Source organism: Giraffa tippelskirchi, chromosome 4, assembly GCF_054371585.1.
Source record: "Giraffa tippelskirchi isolate mGirTip1 chromosome 4, T2T-mGirTip1v1.2.pri, whole genome shotgun sequence".
Lineage (NCBI taxonomy): Eukaryota > Metazoa > Chordata > Mammalia > Artiodactyla > Giraffidae > Giraffa > Giraffa tippelskirchi.
Genome location: NC_137278.1, coordinates 36878402 through 36901712, shown reverse-complemented (window position 1 = coordinate 36901712; position 23311 = coordinate 36878402). Strand labels below are relative to the sequence as shown.

Here is a 23311-nt window from a genome sequence, read left to right as displayed (position 1 = left end):
TAGCAGTGAGGGCTCTGTGAAGTGGCTATGGCTCCCCTGAGTGTCCCCTGGACACTAAAGTAACGAGAGGATGACTCTAGCTGCCCCCTTCTTCTCCCAGCAGCCTCTTTAAGACTCCAGACATCTGCCTTGAGGCTGAGCATGTCTTGGTGGGGAACTGAGGCAGCTCTGCTTCAGTGAGAGCAAACACATTGCCCAGTTAGTCACTCAGGTGGTAGAAGACCCCAAATCACTTATTCCCTGAGCCATGCAGCCACAGCAAGAAGATAGATACACTTTCTTAAACCTGCCTTCATGGAGATGAAAACCCATGCCATCATTTGTTAGTTTACCTCTATTTCAGAAAGCATTTTCAGGGCTTGTTCTGCTGCTGCTGCTGCTAAGTCGCTTCAGCCGTGTCCGACTCTGTGCGGCCCCATAGACGGCAGCCCACCAGGCTCTGCCGTCCCTGGGATTCTCCAGGCAAGAACACTGGAGTGGGTTGCCATTTCCTTCTCCAATGCATGAAAATGAAAAGTGAAAGTGAAGTCGCTCAGTCGTGTCCAACGCTTGGCGACCCCATGGACTGCAGCCTACCAGGCTCCTCCATCCATGGGATTTTCCAGGCAAGAGTACTGGAGTGGGGTGCCATTGCCTTCTCTGTCAGGGATTGTTCAGTGGGTCCTTGAGAACCTTCTCCCACTGGCCCCTGACAGGACGTCAGTGAGGTCAGATGTAGTCATTCTCCAGCCTGCAACCTGAGCCATGCCAGCAACATCTCCAGGACTGGCTAACATTTATTAAAAGCTTGGTGTGTGCAAAGCACTGCTCCAAGCATTTTAAATGAATTAACTCCTTGAATCCACAGGGCCCTGTGAGGTACATATTATTGTGATGCCACTTTACAGGTGAGGAAACTGAGGCACGCGGCGATGAGATGACTTGTCCAAGGCTACAGAGCCAATGGGAGGCAGAGCCAGTATTTGAGCACAAACAATGTGGCTCTCAAGCTGCTTTCTAAACACCATTTTGGTTTTGTTTGTTTGGTTTTTTTTTTTAATGTTTATTTATTTACTTATTTCTGGCCATACTGGATCTTGATTGCTGCTCCGGCTTTCTCTAGTTGTGATGCATGGGTTTCTCACTGTGGTGGCTTCTCTTGTTGCAGAGCACGGGCTTTAGGGTGTTAGGGCTTCAGTAGCTGGTCTCCCAGGCTCTAGAGCACAGGCTCAGTAGTTGTGGCACATGGGTTTAGTTCCCCTTGGCATGTCGGATCCTCCCGGATCAGAGATCAAACACATGTCTTCTGCATAGGCAGGTGGATTCTTTACCTCTGAGCCACCAGGGAAGCCCCTAACCACCATTTTGGGTTGTCCCACTAGGCCAGAAAAATTGCCCCAAGAGAGTCTAAATGGTCAGAGAGTCTGCACATTGTTTTATTTTGTCTTTTTTTTTAAATTATGAAACTATGATAACAGATGTACAGGAAGCTTGGAACATACAGAACAAGTTTCCATCTAGTTCCACTATATATTACAATTATTTTTAAGGAGATAAATTAAAATTTTTGGTTGGAGTTTTAGTATCAGACTCTCAAAAATTAATAGAATGAATACATAGAGAAGTAGAAAGATATAGTAGACCTGAAAAGCTCTGTGAACCAATTCAACATAATTAAGATTTATAAATTTTCACACAATGGTAGGATACAAATTCTATTCAAGTTCCCATAGACTGTAAACTAGGAGACACTGGAACATATCCAGTGTATACATATATAACTTATGTACGTATAATGTATACGTACCGTATAAAGCAAGGTACAAAAATTTCACAGTATAAAGGTGTTGAAATCATGCAGAATCTGTTCTCTTATCACTGTGGAATTATGTTAGGTATCAATATCAAAAGATATTTGAAAATAACCCACATATTTTCAAGTGCAATGTGACATTTACTAAGAGAGATCTTTGACTTAGTCATGAAAAGCCTCAATAAAGCTAGACTGAAAAAAACACAGAGGGTGATTGCAGAGAATAAAGCATTTAAATGAGAAATTAGTATCAAATTAGTATTCAAGATACTTTAAACAAAATCCCATGTATTTTATTTTATCTTTAATAACTTTTATTGCCCAATTTTTCAATTAACACAGCAATACATATTTTATAGAACATACATAAATATATAATACATACGAAAACCCATATTACTACATTATTGTGACTAGAGGTTAACATTCTCTAGTCTTTTATATACTAGTCTTTTAAAGTAATATATATATTAGCCTTTTAAAAATGGATCATACTCTACACACTAATTTGTATGCTATTTTCCTTTTTATTAAATGGAGATATCCTTCATATACCATAAAATTCACCATTTTAAAGTGTACAATTTTGTAGGTTTTAGTATGTTCACACCATTGTATAATCATCACCACTATCTTATGCCAAATGTTTCACCACCTTGAAAAGAAAACCATACCAGTCACTCATCATTTCTCACACACCCCATCTACCCTAGTGCTTGGCAACTAGGACTCCTTCCTGACTCTACTTCCAATAATCTACTTCCTGACTCTATGGATTTGCTTAGTCTGGATATTTCATATAGATAGAGTTACCTAATATGTGACCTTTTGTGTCTAGTTTCTTTCACTTAGCATAATGTTTTCAAGGCTTCCTCCATGCTGTAGCACATATCAATACTTTGTTCCCTTGTATGGCTGAATATATTCGATTGTATGGCTGTAGCACAGGTTGTTTACCCATTTATCAGTCAATAGACATTTGAACTGTTTCCACTCTTTGGCTATTATGAATAATGCTGTAAGGAACATTGCTTTCTAAGTTTTTGTGTGGACATATGTTTTCATTTCTCTTGAGTATATACCTAGGAGTAGAATTGCTGGGTCATGTGGTAAATCTGTTTAACTTTTTGAGGAACTGCCAAATAGTTTTCTGTGGTGGCTGTACCATTTTACATTCCCACCTGCAGTGAATAAGTGTTCCAATTTTTCTACCATCTTGCTAATGCTTGTTAGTTTTTCTGTTTTTTTTGGAGTCATCCTAGTGGGTGTGAAGTAGTACCTCATTGTGGTTTCGGTTGGCATTTCCCTAATGATTTGCATTTCCTTCGTTGAGCACTTTTTCTTGTGCTTATCAGTCATTTGAATATCTTCTTTGGAGAAATGTTTATTCAAATACTTTGCCCATCTAAAAAATTAAGTTATCTTGCCGTTGAGTTGTAAGAGTTCTTCATATATTCTATATAATAAAATCTTATCTGAGAGATGACTGCAAATATTTTCTCCCATTCTGTGGGTTGTCTCTTAGCTTTCTTATAGTGTCCTTTGAAGTGTAAAATTTTTTAATTTTGTTTAATTTTTTTTTTTTGGCCACACCATGCACAGCTTGCAGGATCTTAGTTCCCTGACCACGGATTGGACCTAGACCCTGGCAGTGAAAGATCCAAGTCCTAGCCACTGGGCCACTAAGAAAGTCCCAAAAAGTTTCAAATTTAGATGAAGTCCAGTTTATTGTTTTCTTTGTTGTGCCTTTGGATGTCATAGCTAAGAAACCATTGCTTAATCTACAGCCATAAAGATTTATACTAACTAAGCAGGGTTGGGCCTGGTTAGTACTTGGATCGGAGATTTATACTAATGTTTTCTTCTGAGAGTTTTATAGTTCTACTTCTTACACTATAAAACTCTTAAAAGAAAACATTAGTATAAATTTCATGACCTTAGATTTAAGCCTTTGATCCACTCACTTGGAGCTAATTCTTGTATATGATCTGAGTACAGATCCAAATTCCTTCTTTTGTATGTGGATATCCAATTGTCTCAGCACTATTGGTTGAAAAAAATTTTTTTTCATTATATCCTATTTTTTAACAATCAACTATGAACATTTTCACTGCAAAAAATCAATAAATAGTATTTTATAGTAGTATTTTTATTAGCCCTATGTGCTTCATCACATTGATGTAATTTGTTTAACTAATCTCCTATTTACAGAATTTTAATTGTTTTTACATTTTACTGTCTTGAACAATACAGTGGTGAATATACTTAGAAAAATATCTTGAGATTCACCTATGACTATTTTCTTATGAAAAATTATCAAAAGAGGAAAGTCTGGATTAAAGGGTAGCTTTATTTTTGAGGCTTTAGATGCACACCATCACCTTGCTCTAGAACAGTTCTCAAACTTTTGGTCTTGGGATCCCTTTACACTCAAAACCCATTGTGGTTCCTAACAGGCTTTTGTTTGTGTGGATTATTTTTATTCATATTAACCATCTGAGAAATTATGTGCTGTGCTAAGTCGCTTCAGTCGTGTCCAATTCTCTGCGACCCTATGGACTATAGCCTGCGAGGCTACTCGGTCCATGTGATTCTCCAGGCAAGAATACTGGAGTGGATTGCCATGCCCTTCTCCAGGGGATCTTGAGATTATAGCATTAAAAAAAATTAAACATTTTTATATTCATTTCAAAATAAATATAATGAACCCATTAAGTGTTAACATAAGTTATATATATTTTTATTAAAAACTATTTTCCACAACAAACAACGTTTAGTGAGAAAAGTGGCAGTTTGACATTTGTGCAGAGCCTTTTAATCTGGGGTGTCATATCTCCTTATGCATCAGTCTGCTGAGATATCGAACATCATCTAGCCTCTGAAAAACTGCTCTCCACACTAATGAGAGAGAACAAAATGGCAAATGACATCTCAGTGTTATCATGAAAATAGTTTTAAAAGACTGCCTGGCAGAGCTGAGAAATTGTTTAAAAAAATTTTTTTTAAATAGTTTTGACCTCTCAAACCCCTAAAGAGCCTCAAGGATCCCTATGGGTCCCTGACCACTCTTGTAGAAATACTGCTCTGTGGAAAAATTTTGCCCAAGTATACTCTTACAACTGTGTCCTTTTCTCTGTACTTCTACTAACACTGGGAATTACCTTTTTTTAAATTTTATTTTATATTGGAATATAGTTGATTAACAATGTTGTGTTAGTTTCAGGTGTACAGCAGAGTAATTCAGTTATGCGTATGCATTTATCTTTTCTTTTTCAAATTATTTTCCCATTGAGATTATTATAAAAGATTGAGGAGATTTCCCTGTGCTGTACAGTAGTTCCTTGTTAGTTATCGATTTTATATCTTTTTTTCACATTTACTAATTTGTTAAACAATCAGTAGGCTCTCTTTATGATTTGAATTTGCATTCTGTAATTTCTCATAATGTTGAAACTTTTTTCATGATTTTTATAATGTATGTTTTTCTTTTATAGATTGCCTCTTCATATCCTTTGTACATTTTCTTCCTGAGATGAATATCTTCTATCTTAATAATTGTAAGAGCATTCTATATATTTAGGAGTTACCCTAAATACATAAGCTATAATTTCTAAGGCAGTTAATATGAAAAAAAATAACCCACACAAGAAAATCATGTTGGGAACCACAATAGTTTTTGAGTGTAAAGGGATCCCAAGACCAAAAAATTTGAGAACAGTTCTAGAGCAAGGTGATGTTGTGCATCTATTATAGCCTAAATATATGTGCATCTGAATTCCAGGGGTTGTGAATGTTGAAGTTTTTTGATGTCCATGAGTTTTTTTTTCCCACTTATATTTTTATTGAAGGATAATTGTGCATGAGTTTTGTGTTGTTTTATATAGGCAAACCTATCAGCAGTTTTAATGGTTTTATCCTTTCCTTTTGCCCTGTGCTGTGCACTCAGTCGTGTCCAACTCTGTGACCCCATGGACTGTAGCCTGCTCTGTCCTTGGGGATTCTTCAGGCAAGAACACTGGAGCAGTTTGCCATGCCCTCCTCCAGGGGATTTTCCCAACCCAGGGATTGAACCTAGGTCTCCCACATTGCAGGCAGATTCTTTACCATCTGAGCCACCAGGGAAGCTCTCCTTTTGCCCTACCTATAGTCAAATAAATTCTCATCTAATTTAATTTCCCACCAGCAGCAGGTGAATGGGCCTGTTTGGCCTAGGAAAGCATCGGGAAGTACAGGATTAGCACTTTTATAGTATTAATAATATCTTCTTATTTTCATTCTATTGATTCTGTATTACACAATGAAAGTGAAAGAAGATCTTTAATGTCATCATCCCAGGACATCACCCAACCAAATGTCCTTGGGGGGAAAATTCCTGCCTCCTCAGAACAAGGTGACAAAGTAGGATTTATTCTTTGTGTATCTGATGAGGTGGATGTCCCTGCTCAGAAGGCTGGAGACTGGTGAGTCTCCTGTTCCTCACTGGGGAGGAGGGAGCCCATCTGGGTGGGCCTGCTGGCCTCATGCCAACACTTTGGTGCCCAGCAGGGGGCTGTCTCAACGTACCTGAGGTGGGGCCAATTTTTACCCAAAAATTTAGCAAGGGATTTGAGTCTCCAAGAAGTCAAAGCTTTACTCAGGAGCAGTAGCCTAAGCACTTATGACCCATCTCTTAGGAAGAGACATTTTAAAATAAGAAAAGGAAACCAGAACTTAACAGACTGACAGGATATTCTAGCTAACCACAAATTTACAGAATTATAGCTTAGCTGCAGAGATCTTCTCCTTTTGCAACTTTTTGCAAATCTCTCCAGTAAATGCTGCCTTCTAGAACTTGACTGCTCTCTGAAACAGGTAATCAGAAACCATTACAGAGTGGATTTTTGCAGCCAAGATGGCTAAACTGCATTAGCAGGGGTTTTCCCAATATTGTTTCCCATAGTCTCAACCAGACTAGAGATTTTTCTTTGCCAATCTGGCAGGTGAAAACAAATATCATTGCACTGTGTGAATTTTCATTCCTTAGATTATTGGTGATTAAAAAAAAAAAAGAAAAAATTATGTTTCTCAGCTGTTTGCATTTCTCTTTTGGTGAATTACCTATTAACATCTTTTACATTTTTTTCTATTGGAGTGGTCATATTTTTCATATTGATTGAGGAACTCATTATATAATAAAATATTAATCCATCATAGACTGCATTTTTTTCCCTCAATTTGTCAGTTTGCTTTTAACTTCTGTTCTGCACAAGTTTCTAATGACTAAGAAGCTAAATCTATCAATCTTTAACTTTATGGTTTCTGCCTTTAGTGTCACGCTTGGGAAGTCCTTGCCACACCACAATTATTAGAAAAAAAAATCCTGTTTTTTTCTTCTAGTGTTTTACATTTTCATCTTTTACATTTAAATCTAATCCATCTGAAATTGATTTTGGTATATATGGTAGAGAAAGCTTATAGTTTTTTTCCCCAAAATTGCTGGCTAGTTATCCCATTGATATTTCTTGAATAATCCAGGAATGACAAATATGTCCCTTAGTATAGTTTTCTGTTCCTGGGCCCCTGGAAGACATTTCTAATCAAATGCAGAACTCCTGGCTAAGCCTAGACTAGGCCTCACAGCCCTGCTAGCACTTCAGGGCAGCCACCTCCTACTCCTACCTGTGAGACTTGGTATCAAGATGAAACTCTAGACTAATCCTTAGGCCTTCTCTGGTAGCTCAGCTGGTAAAGAATCTACCAGCAATTGCAGGAGTCCGCAATTCAGTTCCTGGGTCAGGGAAGATCCCCTGGAGAAGGGATAGTCGACCCACTTCCATATTCTTGGGCTTCCCTGGTGACTAAGATGGTAAAGAATCCGCCTGCTATGCGGGAGACTTGGGCTGGATCCCTGGGTTGGGAAGATCACCTGGAGGGGGCCATGGCAACCCATTCCAGTATTCTTGCCTGGAGGTCCCCATGGACAGAGGAGCTTGGTGGGCTGCAGTCCATGGGGTCACAAAGAGTCGGACAGGACTGAGCAACTAAGCAAAGCACAGCACAGACTAATCTTTCTTCTTCCCCATTGATGTGAGAAGACCTTTATTAGAAATTACATTCTTTTTTATTCCAAACTTTCCTTTCTGTCTTATCAATATGCCTGTCTTTTCCTGTGCCATCTCCACCTTGTTTGGTTATTACTTCCATGCACTAGAAGGTAATGACTGGTAGCATAAGGCTTACACCCTTTGCAACACGTTATTGAATATTTTCTCTCATTTAAACTTCTAAGTTTATTGAATCAAAGTGCCTCCAGAATAAGTTAACAAAACTTAAAATTCATATTCATTTAAATTTTATTTAATTCATTAATTTTAATTAAAATTTAAAATTCATTCCCAGTTTAGGTACATAGTATTTCTTTCCATTTTTAAAGATTCCCTTTATGTTTCTGAGGAGTCCGTGGTGGCTCAGACAGTAAAGAATCCGCCTGCAAAGCAGGAGACCTGAGTTTGATTCTGGGTCAATAAGATCTCCTGGAGAAGAGAATGGCAACCCACTCCAGTATTCTTGCCTGGACAATTCCATTAACAGAGGAGCCTGGCAGGCTACAGTACAAGGGGTCGCAAAGAGTTGGACACAACTGAGTGACTAACACATTTCTGAATAGTTTTATTCTAAGTCCTACACATTACTGGTTAACTTTATTCCTAGATATTTTATATTTGTGGTGAGACCTTTTTTACTAATACAACATTTAACTTCTTATTACCAGAGTAAAGGCTTCATGAGAGCAGAGACTACATACCTTTTGTTCATAACTGTAGCTCTACAGCTTAAGAAGCTGTGGCACCACCCTGTAGGCTCTATATAAATGTTTAAATGAGTGAAGGGATAATAGCATAAAGCAATGCTGTGGTCTTAGTGTGTTGTTAATTTGTAACAGAAAACTTTATTAATTTGATTAACTTTGTTTTTCACGTGATCCTCTGGAATTTTCCACATTTGCAAATATGACAATTATCTTCTTGCCAATATGTATTGTTCTTATTGATTTTTCTTATAAGACATTGAATTGAATAGATTTTTCTATTCAGGTTTTGATTGTCCTTTGAGAACAATCCTAAATTATAAGGGTGACAGTGGGTACCTTTTTGCGTTCCTTTTATGGTAATACTTCAAGTGTTTCACTATTAAAGTAGAGTAAAAGCACTACACTACAAGTAGAGTAAAAGCACTACACTACAAGTAGAGTAAAAGCAAATTTGGTGGAAAAAATATAATGGTTCTATTCTGGACATGTTCAGGGGGGTATTAGTGTGGAGATGTCCAGTAGACAACTTGACATGTAAGTAATCTGGACTGGAGACAAAGATTTGGGAGTTAACATCATGTAGGTAGGAGTTGAAGCCTTGGGATAGATAAATTCAGAGACAGAGAAGGCCAAGGAGAGAACTAGGGAACATCAGTCTCAAGGCTGAGTAAAGCCAAGAGGACACCATCAAAGAGATGAGAGGAAATCAGTAAAGAAGGAGTCACGGGAGACCAAAGATGAATTTCGAGGGAGAGAAGGTGATCAACACAGCCAATGAGAAGAGGAAGATGGAAAATAGGCCAAGGATTTAGTGTCTAGGAGGTCACTCATGACCTTAGCGAGTGTCAGGAGTGTCCACATTATAATGGAGCTGAGCTCACCTGTGGCAGGTTGGGGAGAGGTGAGAAAGTACAGATTGCCATAAGGACTCCTTCAAGAAGCTTCACAGGGATGAGAAACCAAGAGATAGAAGACTAAGTTGAAAGGGAGACAGAACTGAGAAAGGGATTCCGATTTTTCAGGTGGCAGTGACACGAGAATGTTTGTAAGTTGAAAGTGAAAAAACTATGAAACAGACTAAAAGTTTGAGAAAGAAATACAGGGAAAATATAGGCAAGCAAAGCACAGAGGGTGTGGAAAGGATGGGCTCCTGGGGTGGGGACCCCATTGGCCTCAGTCTCTGCTTTCTCTGAAGGGCAAAGAAGGATGTAAGATGGGTAAGGACTGGCATCTCAGGAGACAGTAACTACCCACCTCTGTCCTTTCAGACCCTGACTGGCAGAGGAAGGAGGATGGGAGTCTGGAGGGCAGTGGGGGTGCAGAATCACAGGCTGGCCCTGCTGAATAGGGAAGCCTGGAGGGGCTACTGGGCAGACTCAGGCTTCCAGCTGAAACTGGAAATCACAAACCTACCTGGTCCGAGTAAAGGCCTAAAGAGATTCCAATTTAATTGGTCTGGATTTTAACCTGGGCATCAGGAATTTAAAAAGCTGCCCCTTGTTAAACAACAAGGTCCTACTATATAGCATAGAGAAGGAACTATGCTCAATATCCTGAGACAAACCATAATGGGAAACAATATAAAAAAGAAAGTACCTGTATGTATAACTGAGTCACTTTGCTGGATAGCAGAAAGTAACACAACATTGCAAATCAATTGTACATCAATAAACTAAAAATTAAAATAAATGAATGAATAAATAAGTAGAAATGAAAGAAAAAGACAGAGCTGCCCCAGTGATTCTAATGTACAACCATGGTTGAGTATTGCTGGGGTCAAAAAGTACCTTTGTGGGAATTCCCTGGCAGTCTGGTGGTTAAGATTCCATGCTTAATCAATGCAGGGGGCCCAAGTTCGATCCCTGGTCAGGGAAATGAGATCCTGTAAGCCATACTGCAAGGACAAAAAATAAAGTACATTTTGCATACGGAGATCCTAAACCTAGTGGGGAGGATAAAGAGAGGCTCGGCAGTTCTGATTGAAGCCTCAGTGTTCTGTCAGGGTGTGGACAAACCCCCAGTCACAAGAGGACAGATTCCTGCCTTGTTCTGCCCTTTGGTCAGGATCTGAATTCCTTTTCTGCCTTAAGTTAAAACACAGAAAGTTTCCCTGACAGAGAGACCCAGGGGCCCCTGGAATGGCAGTAGAATGCCAGGCTGAGGAATATGACAGTAGTTACAGCAAACAATATGCTTTCCCACTTAAGAACCAAGCCCTCGGCCTGGCTCACTCAGAGCCTATGTGTGTGTGTTTCAGGCTGCCTATTCAACTGAAAAACAAAAGCAGCTCTGAGACTGGAGGGGAGGTTTGAACAAGTGACCAGGGTGACTCATGCTGCTTGGCTGCAGAGGTCAGGAGGCTGCCACCCCTAGTGGGCGGGGCCTGGGCAGGAGGAGCTGCAGGTACAGTGGCTCCTGTGAACTTCCCACCCTGCCCTTGGGCAGGCTGCCTTTTGGGTCATGCAAATATTTTTACAAAGATTAAGACAAAAAAATGTAACTTTCCGCTTACGGCTGCAAATTTCTGGTGGAAGCACACAAGCTGAAGCAAGGATGAGGCCAATGGATCTTACAAAGCCCTGGGGATGTTCACACAAAGATCAGGTTAACAATATTAGGTCAGAAACTGTGACCTTTTTCAACACAGGCTCCAATGGGAACAAGAGAAGGGCTGCAGAGCATGGATGCCCCTGTGAGGGGTCAGGGGGTAGGAACAGCCCAGAGGAGCACATTTAACGGACACTTTCAATGTGCAGGTTTTGAGACACGAAGGAAACATTGAACCTATGCTGCCCAACACATATGTTGCCACATATGGCCGGTGAGCACGTGAAATGTGGCTGGTTTGAATTAGATGTCAAATGCACACCAGATTTCAAAGATGTAGTATGGAGGGAGAAAAATGTGTAAAATAGCTCATTAATCATTTATTGATACTTTTTATACTGACTACACAATTGAAATAATCATATTTGAACATAGTAACCTGTGTTACTAAAATTAATTTCACCTGTTTCATTTTACTTTTTAAAATGTAGCTATTAGCAAAGTTGAAATCACATTTGTGGCTTCCCTGATATTTCTGTTGGACAGTGCTGGCATATGCCCTTCACCCAATGAAGTTTTATTGGACACCTACTTTGCCCAAGGAAGCGTGAAGGTACAAAGCCATATAATATTAATAAAGGCTCCAGTTTTTACAAGGCTGACTACTTGCCAGGCACTTTGCACTGATTTAGTAACTTGCCCTAGTTAAGAAAGTGCACTGACTTCCAGAACCCACATTATTAACCAGTTGGCTAAACTACCTTCCTGGTGGTAAAGACCTTGGGGTCTAGTTGGGGTACATCACAGATGCCTGCCCTGACATCATAAAGAGACTGTCACACAGCCGAGAATATCCAAGTTAAAAACTCACCCTCAGAATCATGTACATTTTAGATGTTTTTTTTTTTTTTTAACATAATTGAAACACACAGCCATCTAGCTGCATTCTCTTTCCCTTTTTTTTTTTTTAAACAAAGATTGCCAAACTTTTTTGACATGCTGGTCAGAGGAAGAGGTTCAGGATGTGACTGAGGAAAGAACAGTGGTTCTCCACTTGGCTACCCAGTGCAATAAGCTGGGGAGCTTGGGGCAATGCTGACACCTGGGCCCCATCCTTAGAGATTCTGATGTAATTAGTCTGGTTTCGGGTCTGGGTTTGGAGGTTTTTTAAAGCTGCCCAGGCAGGGGGTGGTTCTAATGTGCAATTGTGGATGAAAATCACTGGAGTAAAAAGTTAACTGGTCCATATGGAGGTTGGAACTCCCAACCCCAGGCTCTCTCGTTTGTTTGCTTCTGGTTCATTCTGCCCACCTGACCAGCTGAAGGTGTGCCCATGTCCTGAACTCATGACAAGGGGCTGCTGGGGTGAACGGAGCTCAATACAAGAAAGGAGACAAAGCCCTAGAGCTTCGTAAAGGCTGAGCATTTTGACTTGGACTTTTTCTGAACTTGTGCGTTTTTTAAATACAGCTACCCTAGGGCAAACTCTGTTCCACTGTATTTACCGCTCAAGTTTTATGTATTTATAAATCTATACCCACATACACATATGCTAGTGGATGAAATCAGCAGGAAGTTGTGGAAAGTACACTGGACAGAAAGCCAAGAGTACTTGCAAAGAGTAGTAAATAAGCTCCAGAGATTTAATGCACAGTGTAGTAAACAGTAAACAACAGTATTGTTTTATAATCATCATATCTAATGAGAGATCAGAACTTAACGTCCAACCACTAAAAAGAAAGGATAATTATGTATCATTACAGAGATGCTAATTATTACTGCAATGGCAATCATTACAATACATAAAGGTACCAAATTAACATGTTGAACACCTTAAATTTACACAATCACACAGTGTTATATGTCACATATATTTCAATTGGAAAAAAAATTTTAAAAAGCCAAGAGCACTCCTCTCCAGTTCAGTCTGCTACTTCAGAGATCTTAATTTCCCAATCTGTAAAATGGGTGGGTTGGCTTAGGCGGGCCTGGGAAAGATTGAAGGTGAGAGGAGAAGGGGACGACAGAGGATGAGATGGTTGGATGGCATCACCGACTCAATGGACATGAGTTTGAGTAAACTCACCAGTTCAGTTCAGTTCAGTTGCTCAGTCATGCCCCACTCTTTGCAACCGCATGAACCTCAGCACGCCAGGCCTCCCTGTCCATCACCAACTCCCGGAGTTTACTGAAACTCGTGTCCATTGAGTCGGTGATGCCATCCAACCATCTCATCCTCTGTCATCCCCTTCTCCTCCTGCCTTCAATCGTTCTGAACATCAGGGTCTTTTCAAATGAGTCAGCTCTTTGCATCAGGTGGCCAAAATATTGGAGTTTGCTGCAGTCAATGGGGTTGCAAAGAATCGGACAGGATTGAGCGACTGAGCTGAACTGAAGACCTCTTCTAGTGTTGACATTCCAGAATTCTATCTATTTATTTATTTGGCTGTGCCATGTGGCATGGGAACTCTTAACTGTGGCATGTGGGATCTAGTTCCCTGACCAGGGACGGAACCCTAGGCCCCTGAATTGGGAGCTCAGAATCTTAGCCACTGGACTACCAGGGAAGTCCCCATTCCATAATTCTAGATTGAGGGCAGACTCTGCCTTAAATTTTGTGTCTGATTCCCCAGGGGAGGTCCCCTCTCTACAGCAGATCCTGTGCTGTTGGCCATGATGGAGACATCACCTGTGAAACAAAAATTTCCCTCTGTATCCTATCTTGCTTATCCCACCCTTCCCACCTCCACCCTCCTCATGTAAATTAGCCTGGGGACTCAGATCTTGGAGAAACTTTGATCTCTTTATCTGGAGGCATAAAGATAGCATTGCAAAGCCTGTGGCTAGTGTGGAGGTGGCATGGTTCTGCATGCTTCACATTTTTCTGGCGAGTTTTATTCCTACCATATTCTCAGAGCAGGGACTTTCCTCCAACAAGACCCTGGGGAAATTGGTGATGGAATGTAGGGAAGAACAAGGACAGGGTGGGGGAGTCTTCTTGGAAAGGAAACATCAGCAAATTCTGATATGCAAAGATTTGAAAAACCCTTCACTTTGAGGTCACTCAGAAAGAACATGGGACTGAGATATGGACTTGCTTCTGTCACTGTATCATTTGAAAAAAGACGTTTCATGTTTGCAAGCATTAGGTGCCAAAAGGCCTCTCTCCAAACCCCCGAGTCCCATTCTGGGGCCCTCCAGCCCACCATCTGTCTGCACGCTGCCAGTGCTCGCTCTGAAATGCACATCTGACCATGTTCTTCCCTAGCTTAGAATCAGTCTCCAGCTTGACTCCTACCAGACCACCTCCATGACCAATAGAAAAAAAAAAATCAGTAAAATCTAAGTCCTTCTCCATGTCCTTTGAAGCCCTTCAAAATCTGGTCCCAGGCTACAATTTTTATTCCATCTCATGGAGATCTGTGCCTTTCTCCTACTCTCCAGCCCACCGAACCTGTTGACCTCCTACTGTCCTGTGTGTCATATCCCCCTCTGGGCAGCATGAGCTCCAGTAGGATGGACAGTGGCTGGGTCACTCCAGCTGTGTCCACCCTCCAGCACCTATCCTGGTTCTTGGGACACAGGCTCAGTTAAGGTCTGCTGCCTAAATGACCAGCTAACTGAGCTATCTTGTAAATTAAGGCCCCTGGACAGGACAATTCCTAAATTCTCTTCTGGCACTAGCTTCTGAGAACTGTTTCCCTGGGCCGAGCTCAAACCTGCTTAGAATTTGACCCAGTTCATCCTAACAGTCACTGCAGTTTCCAATCCAGAAAAAACAGAGACAAGTGGTCTGACAAAGGGTTTGAAAGGTTTTTGTTTATTTTTAGTAAAGCATAAAAATGTTTAGTAAATCCTCTGGTTGCATAACAACGTGAATGTACTTAATGCCACTGAACTGTACGCTTAAAAATGGTTAAGACAGTAATTTTATGTTATGTGTCTTTCACCACCATTTTTTCAAAAGGACCATTCTGAATGTTCAGTTGCTACCACAATGCCTCCTAAAGAAAATGGAGAAAGAGAAGATTCCTGTTTGAACAAAATGTTCAAGTGCAATGATACTCAAAGTACCCTAATTCCACTAATTTCCAGAAGTTTCAGCTGTCATGCAGCCCAGATCTAAGAAATAAGCAAAAATAGCCTCTTGAGTGACCACAGTAAATGTCACTAGACTAATTAAAGAGCTGATTTTATGAGGTCGGCAATCTCCACTTTATGGTCAAGGAAATTGAGGCTTAGAAAGGGTAACTTGTCTAAATTTATACAGCTGGCCAGTTAAAGAACCAAGAGTCAAGACTACTTCAGGTGTGGAAAGATTTTTAAAAGAAAAAAAAAATTCAAGTTCATGCTCTTTCCATTTCACCATGGTTTGACTTCCTGGATGCTGTAATATTTATAATGTCTTCCTTATATCACTTGATTTGGTTTTTATTTTGTTTTGTGCCATTTTTATTGAGGTATAGTTGATTTACAATATTATATTTGTTTCAGGTATACAACTTAGTGATTCAAAATGTTTATAGATTACACTCCATTTAAAGTTATTGTAAAATACTGGCTACATTCCCTATACAATATATCCTTGTTGCTTATTTATTTTATACATAGTAGTTTGTATGGTTTTTGTTTTGTTTTCCCAAAACAACTTTGACTGCCTGATCCAAATAGGACTTTACTGGAAGGAGACTAGGGGCTCAGAGAACTGAAGGAACGACTAACAAACAGGGCCAGACTGGCAGGAACCAGGCGGCTAGGGGACCTTCTCTCTAGAATGCAGCGGTTCATGTGACACACACTTGAGCTTGCCAGGCTCAGAGACTCTCTGTTCAGGTTTCAAATTCTCAGGAAGGAGAATCTGGTTTCCTGCCTGGGTTCAGTTCAGTTCAGTCGCTCAGTCGTGTCTGACTCTTTGCGACCCCATGAATCGCAGCACACCAGGCCTCCCTGTCCATCACCAACTCCTGGAGTTTACCCAAACCCATGTCCATCGAGTTAGTGATGCCATCCAACCATCTCATCCTCTGTCGTCCCCTTCTTCTCCTGCCCCCAATCCTTCCCAGCATTAGGGTCTTTTCCAATGAGTCAATTCTTCGCATGAGGTGGCCAAAGTATTGGAGTTTCAGCTTCAACATCAGTCCTTCCAATGAACACCCAGGACTGATCTCCTTTAGGATGGACTGGTTGGATCTCCTTGCAGTCCAAGGGACTCTCAAGAGTCTTCTCCAACACCACAGTTCAAAAGCATCAATTCTTTGGTGCTCAGCTTTCTTTATAGTCCAACTCTCACATCCATACATGATCACTGGAAAAACCATAGCCTTGACTAGACGGACCTTTGTTGGCAAAGTAATGTCTCTGCTTTTAAATATGTTATCTAGGTGTCTCCAGATCTATCAATTAGCTCGGCCAGGGAAATGGAGTTCTGGACCCCAGACTTGGCTACTGGGGCTCATCCTGGGTGCTGGCTCTCTTCTCAGAGAAGTGGGGGAATCCCTGTGGGCCAGGCAGACGTCTAGGTGTGTCCCTAGAAGGAAATTTTCTGGGGGAGGGAAGAAGGCATCAGGAGTACCCTGTCACCCTGAGAGGCCCCTGTGGAAATGCTCTGAGCTATATAAATTCAGCCTAAGCTTTGCATATTGTTCCATTCATGGTTTCATCATTATTCGGAGTTGCAAACTTTGGCAGCATATCTGCAATTTTAACCTCAGTGGACTTCTCAAAAGCTGTTAAAATTCATCTCACCTGTGCCAAGGTGTCTCCTCTGGGGTTTGCCTTCCAAAGAGGGCTGCTCAGGGGAGGAAGAAATGAAGGCCTACTACAATCTAGAAAGCTCAGAGCTGTCTGGGTGGCAGGCTGTGTTCACTCTCCAGGAACCCCAGAGGGCTCTCTGAAAAAGACAAATACTATGTATTTCATGCATTTGACTCCATTTAGCTGTGTGTTTGGGCTCATTGCATCGAAACCTGCCCCCACAGCCAGTCTCGTTTAGCAATAACCAAGCCTGGCCTAAATTCTAAAACTCATTTAAGGTTATTAGAACCATTAACTCTAACTCAAGTTCAGCTTATAGGCACAGATCACTAACCACATTAAATGGCCAGCCTTTCAAAGTCAGGAAGGGGCCTGTGAGTGAACCCGCAGCAGCAACAACTACCCTTGCACAACACCTTACTGCTGGTTCAACTGCATGTCTCTACAATCCTGAGAAAGCTGTTATTACAACTACTGATGGATGAGAAAAATGAGACACAGAGGAGTTCTGACTTGGCCCTAGAACAGAATCTTGGGGAATCCCAGACAGAATGAGAACTTGAATTCAGTCTTCTGACCCCAGAGTATGTTACCTAATGATTCTCCACCTTTACACAGAAGGGCTGACTTCTCCATACAAAGGTACCTTTAAAGACTGCATCAGATTAGTTTCTTTGCCCAAGAAAATAGTGTCACCCTTTTCCTGTGCTCTGATTGCAAGAACAGCTGAGCTGGAGCAGATCCTGTTGACCATTTGTTGCCAAATCCCGGATTACACAGTAGACAAGAGGGGTTTTCTAGGACTACGTTAAAGTGAGTATAGTTAAGGTAAGGGTTTCAGGACCATGGAACTAGAGAAAACTTGATTCTAAACCTCAGGATTGAAATCCAAAACCAGTTTTTGCTTTTGCCTGTTAGATGTCAATCAAAGCTTAGTTCAGCTTCAGTGCTTATACACAAGGTCTTCAGTGTTCTCTATGGATTGATGATTGTCTGGCCTCTCCGTCACCCCTGGGCGTGGGAGATGAGTGAAAGTGGCATGGAAGTGGGTAAGATTTGAGGAGAGAGAAAAGCAGCCTCTTCGTGGTTCTGATCTGTGTTTTACAAACTCTGGGTCAGGCTTCACTGATGCACTAAGTCAATTTACTAAGACTGATACTTTTTTATTTTTAAAAAAACTTTTGACCACGCCATGCGGGATCTTAGTTCCCTGGCCAGGGATTGAACCTGGGCCCTAGCAATGAAGGTGCTGAGTCCTAACCACTGGACCACCAGGTACTTCCCTAAAATAATTTTTTTAAATAAACATTTTTGAGGGTAGTGGCTTGGAATGTAAACCCTCCCTTTTTTTTTTTTTACAACAAGTCAGTTTTAAAAAAAAGTTTAAAAGCCACTGGCTAGGTGGATTGAGAGCTGGAATGCCTATGTTTATAATCCTCTGCATTTTATACTAGGTCTCAGCTGTCAGGGAATATCATGGGGGTTATTTAAAACTTGCCACGTAGAAGCATGAAACCAAAACCAAAAGCTGGAAAGAAAAGATTTAGAAACTTGGTTTTAAAAATATTTCTAAATTTTCTGCATTAAAAAGTATAAAAGAGAGGGTTTCCCTGGTGGCTCAGTGGTAAAGAATCCACCAGCCAATGCAGGAGACACGGGTTGGATCCCTGGTCAGAGAGGATCTCACATGCCGTGGAGCAACTAAGCCTGTGGGCCACAACTATTGAGCCTGTGTTCTGGAGCCCAGGAGTGGCAATTACTGAAGCCTGCGTGCCCTAGAGCCCGTGCTCCACAGCCAGAGAAACCACTGCAATGGGAAGCCTGCGCAGCACAACTAGAGAAAAGTCCACGCACCAACGGAGACACAGCACAGCCAAAAATAAATAAAAATTAAGTAATTAATTAAATTATTTTTTTAAAGTATAAAATAGAATTGAAAGGTAAAAAACAAATTAAAAAAATACTTGCACACATTTCAGAGTCATGTTCTTAATATAAAAATGACTATACTAACACAACACTGTAAATCAACTATACTTCAATAAAATACATTTTTTAAATGGTTATAAATAAAAGTCTGCATATTCCAATAGAAGGAAAAAGGGCAGAGGCAAATCGTTCAAAAAAGGGAGAGAAATGCAAAGATGTCCAACTTCACCAATAATGTTACTTACAACAAAATATTTTTTTCACCTCCCGGTGTTTTTTAAATACCCAGTTTTGTCAAAGATGTAAGAATGTAAAAGGCATCACATACAGCTGGTGGGACTATAATTAGATAAACTGGAGGAAAAATTGGCAATCCCCACCAGAAGCCTTGAATATCATGTACCCTTTGACTCAATAATTCCTCTTCAAATAATTTATCTCAAGGAAACAATGATGGGTGTGTTCAAGGTTGCTACAATAGTAGAAACTTGGAAAACACCCTAACTGTCCAACAATAGGAATGTTAAGATCTCCTTTGTGTAAAAACTGAAATAAATAACATGCATAGCAGAGTGTCCTAGTTAAGTCCAGCCTGGGCTTAGAGTCTGGGCCATTTGTGGGGCTGGAAGGCTGATAACTCCTTTGGAGTTCATTTTCCTGAGCTGACAAGTGAAGGCAGGAGGAAGGAGAAGTTTGGGGAACACAGGATTAGGAAAAGGCAGACAATGGGACTTTGAAAATAAATGGAAAGAGAGGTTTGAGATAGAAGCAGAAAAGCTGTTTTCATGAGGGACTTTTTAGACTAAGTTGGCACGTGGGATTAACAATATAGATAAGTGTGGTGGTGAAAACTCCTGGAGAAAAGTAAAGCAGATAAGAGTATAGGGAGTGTGGGTGAGGGGGGTACTTTGCAAGTTTATTTAGCGTAGTCAGGAACTGGCTGCTTGCTCAGTTGTGTCCGACTCTTTGCAACCTCATGGACTGTAGCCCATCGGGCTCCTCTGTCCATGGGATTTCCCAGGCAAGACTACTCGAGTGGGTTGCCTTTTCTTCTCCATGAGGGTAGTCAGGGAAGACCCCTCTAATGGATTAACACTTGTCAGAGACCTGAAGGAAAGGGGAGAAATACCAAAGGAGTCTAGGCAGAAGGGAGCAAGTGCAAAGGTCCTGAGGCATCAACACACTTGCTATGCTGGAGGAACAGCAAAGGGGACGTGGGGCTGGAACTCAGTGAACAAAGAGGGGAGAGACGATCAGTCAGTGAAGCAGCCAGGTCAGGTCATATAGGCCATTATAGCCACTCTAAGGATTTGCCTTTTACTTTGAATGAGTCAGGGAGCCATAATGGGATTTTTGAGTAGAGAAGGGACACGACCTGAATTATGCTTTTAAAGGATCACTCTGCAGAGTGCAATGTAGACAACAGACTTTGGAGTCAGGCATGGGGGCAGAAGATAGAAACTGGAGATAGTTAGACAACTACAGCAATAACCCAGGCAGAAGGCAGTGACTTGGACCAGGATGATGGCAGAGGAAATGGTAAGAAGTGTTCATATCCTAAATATATTTTGAAGGTAAACTGGCAGGATTTGCTAATGGATAGGGTGAGATGTTGGTTTATGTGTGTTTGTGTGTGAGAGTGTGTGTGTACGTGGGAACCCCACTTCATCCCAAGTGAATCAGATTGTCTGCATGAAGATAGTTCATGATATTTCTTAAAAGCTTCCCAAGGAGATGCTAACCAGGGTTGAAAACCACAGCTCTACATTGGTCATAGGTTATAGGAGACTCTCTTCTTTAATCTTTGTTTTATTTTCTATAATAAAAGTTGTCATCAGCAAGAAAGACATTTTAAACAAAACATCTCTCCTCCCCCGCTCTGGGATATAAAATATGGGTAAGGTAACAATCACAGGGCTTTATTTTAATATCTCCCATTGCCAAATTCCTTCCATGGCTAGCAGAAATGCTACCTACTCTCTGGAGTCCCTTTAGCTCTCCCAAGCCCCTGCGATGGCTCATTTTTGCTTATTCATTTTTGGAGTGTAGTTCTCCAGATTTTTTGTGTGGAGCCTGCATTTTGACTGGAGGGAGTGGTCCTGTAAACCTAGTCTGGAAACTGTCAAAGCAGGCCCTGGAGGGTTCTATTTGTCTGGAGGCCATAGTTCAGCTGGAAGAAGTGGTGGAGAGAAGACCTGGAATGTCAGCCAGGGGGACACAGGCAGGCCAAATGCTGGCCCTGGATCTGGGATAGACCGTGGCCTCCCCTGAGGCACTGGGCTCCTGGTTCATCCATCCTGAAGCCCAAACTCTGGGGAGGCAGGGAGTGAACTATTTGTATAAGCCATGGCCCAGGAATGTATCCCAAGTTCTCTGGCAGCAGGCTCCTGATTTGGAGGTCTAATAAAAAGTTACAAAGAGAAATGGAGAAAGCCTCTTTCCCTCTTACACCTCTGCTCCACTCTGTTTAGTATCCTGGTTGATAAGCTTTCAAGTCAAATTATGACTAGTTTTCCATGTCATTACACATTCTTCAAAAATACAAGTTTGATGATCACATATTATTCTTGTTACCTAACCATCCTTGAATCACTCCCCCATTGTTAAAGTGTAGAGTATTTCTAGCTTTTACTTCATATTAAATACCATATATAAGATCACGGCATCCCGTCCCATCACTTCATGGGAAATAAATGGGGAAACAGTGGAAACAGTGGCTGACTTTATTTTTCTGGGCTCCAAAATCACTGCAGATGGTGATTGCAGCCATGAAATTAAAAGATCCTTACTCCTTGGAAGGAAAGTTATGACCAGCCTAGACAGCATATTAAAAAGCAGAGACATTACTTTGCCAACAAAGGTCCATCTAGTCAAGGCTATGGTTTTTCCAGTGGTCATGTATGGATGTGAGGGTTGGACTATAATGAAAGCTAAGCACAGAAGAATTGATGCTTTTGAACTGTGGTGTTGGAGAAGACTCTTGCGAGTCCCTTGGACTGCAAGGAGATCCAACCAGTCCATCCTAAAGGAGATCAGTCCTGGGTGTTCATTGGAAGAACTGATGTTGAAGCTCAAACTCCAATACTTTGGCCACCTGATGCGAAGAGCTGACTCACTGGAAAAGACCCTGATGTTGGGAAAGATTGAGGGCAGGAGGAGAAGGGGACGACAGAAGATGAGATGGTTGGACGGCATCAGTGACACAATGGACATGGGTTTGGGTGAACTCTGGGAGTTGGTGATGGACAGGGAGGCCTGGCGTGCTGCGGTTCATGCGGTCGCAAAGAGTGGGACACGACTGAGCAACTGAACTGAACTGAATTAGAATGCAATCCCCAAATTTTGAGACTACAACCAAGAGGAAAAGCTCTTTGATTTTTCAAAGATTTCTCTACTTTTTTAAAAACATTCTTCTTTGGAAGGGCAATCACTCTTGCCAGTATCTGAGTTATATTTGTCTTTACTATTATTATTTAGATCTGTATATAGCTCTACAGTTCATAAACCTCTTTCCCCCATGTCATCTAATGGACAGAACAACACTATGAAACAGGCTGCTATTCCCATTTTACATTTGGAGAAATGAGGCTCAGAAAGGCTACATGACATGTTCAGTACAACAATTATTGAGTGTCAGAACTTAGACTTGGGCCCAGGTCTTGGGACTCCTAAAACCACATCTTCTACCATATGCAAAGTATTAGGCTAGGGGTTCCTGGGGGAAGAGATGGACAGACAGCAGTAGAAGGACAGGTATGGAACAACTCTACAAAGCAGTGTGGTGAATGCCATTGAAGACATACAGATAAAGTAGCACCAACATGGGCTTTGCAAGGACAAAGCAGTTTCTCTCATGGGGGGACACTGTGGAGGTTTTTGGCGAAAAATGACTAAAAGTCAGGTCTCTGAAGAGGAGTAGGATCTGGATATTTAGAGTAAGGAGGGGGACTTTCCAGAGGCGCAGTGAGAGCGAAAGGAAAGTGTGGCTGATTGCAGAAAGGAGCAGCACAGAGAGAGGTAGGTGGGGTGGGGTTGAGAGGCTGCTGCTGCTGCTAAGTCGCTTCAGTCATGTCCGACTCTGTGCGACCCCATAGACGGCAACCCACCAGGCTCCGCCGTCCCTGGGATTCTCCAGCAAGAACAATGGAGTGGGTTGCATTTCCTTCTCCAAAGCATGAAAGTGAAAAGTGAAAGTGAAGTCGCTCAGTCGTGTCCGACTCTTTGGGACCCCAGGGACTGCAGCCTACCAGGCTCCTCTGTCCATGGGATTTTCCAGGCAAGAGTACTGGAGTGGGGTGCCATCGCCTTGTCCAGGGGCTGAGAGGAATGGAATGGTAATTGTAGCCTCACAGAGGTTAGAGCCAGAGGGCCTTGGAGCTCAGCTGCTGAGGAAACCAGAGATGGGAAGGAATTTGCTGAAGGCAGTAGGAGGCGAAGAAAGGGCAGGTTCTTGATTCTACCCTAGCCTCTGGTCACCCAAGCCAGTGCTTCTTCCCTGC

At 41.5% G+C, this 23311-nt stretch overlaps 1 long non-coding RNA gene and 1 other non-coding gene across 2 annotated transcripts in view; one reads left to right on the top strand and one right to left on the bottom strand.

The window, feature by feature from the left end:
- The window catches only part of LOC145546756 (uncharacterized), a 45838-nt gene that overhangs the window by 4741 nt on the left and 17786 nt on the right, over positions 1-23311 (top strand). The window lies entirely within an intron of this gene.
- Positions 18090-18161, bottom strand: TRNAE-UUC (transfer RNA glutamic acid (anticodon UUC)). The gene has a single exon. It is a non-coding gene; the product is annotated as a tRNA-Glu (tRNA).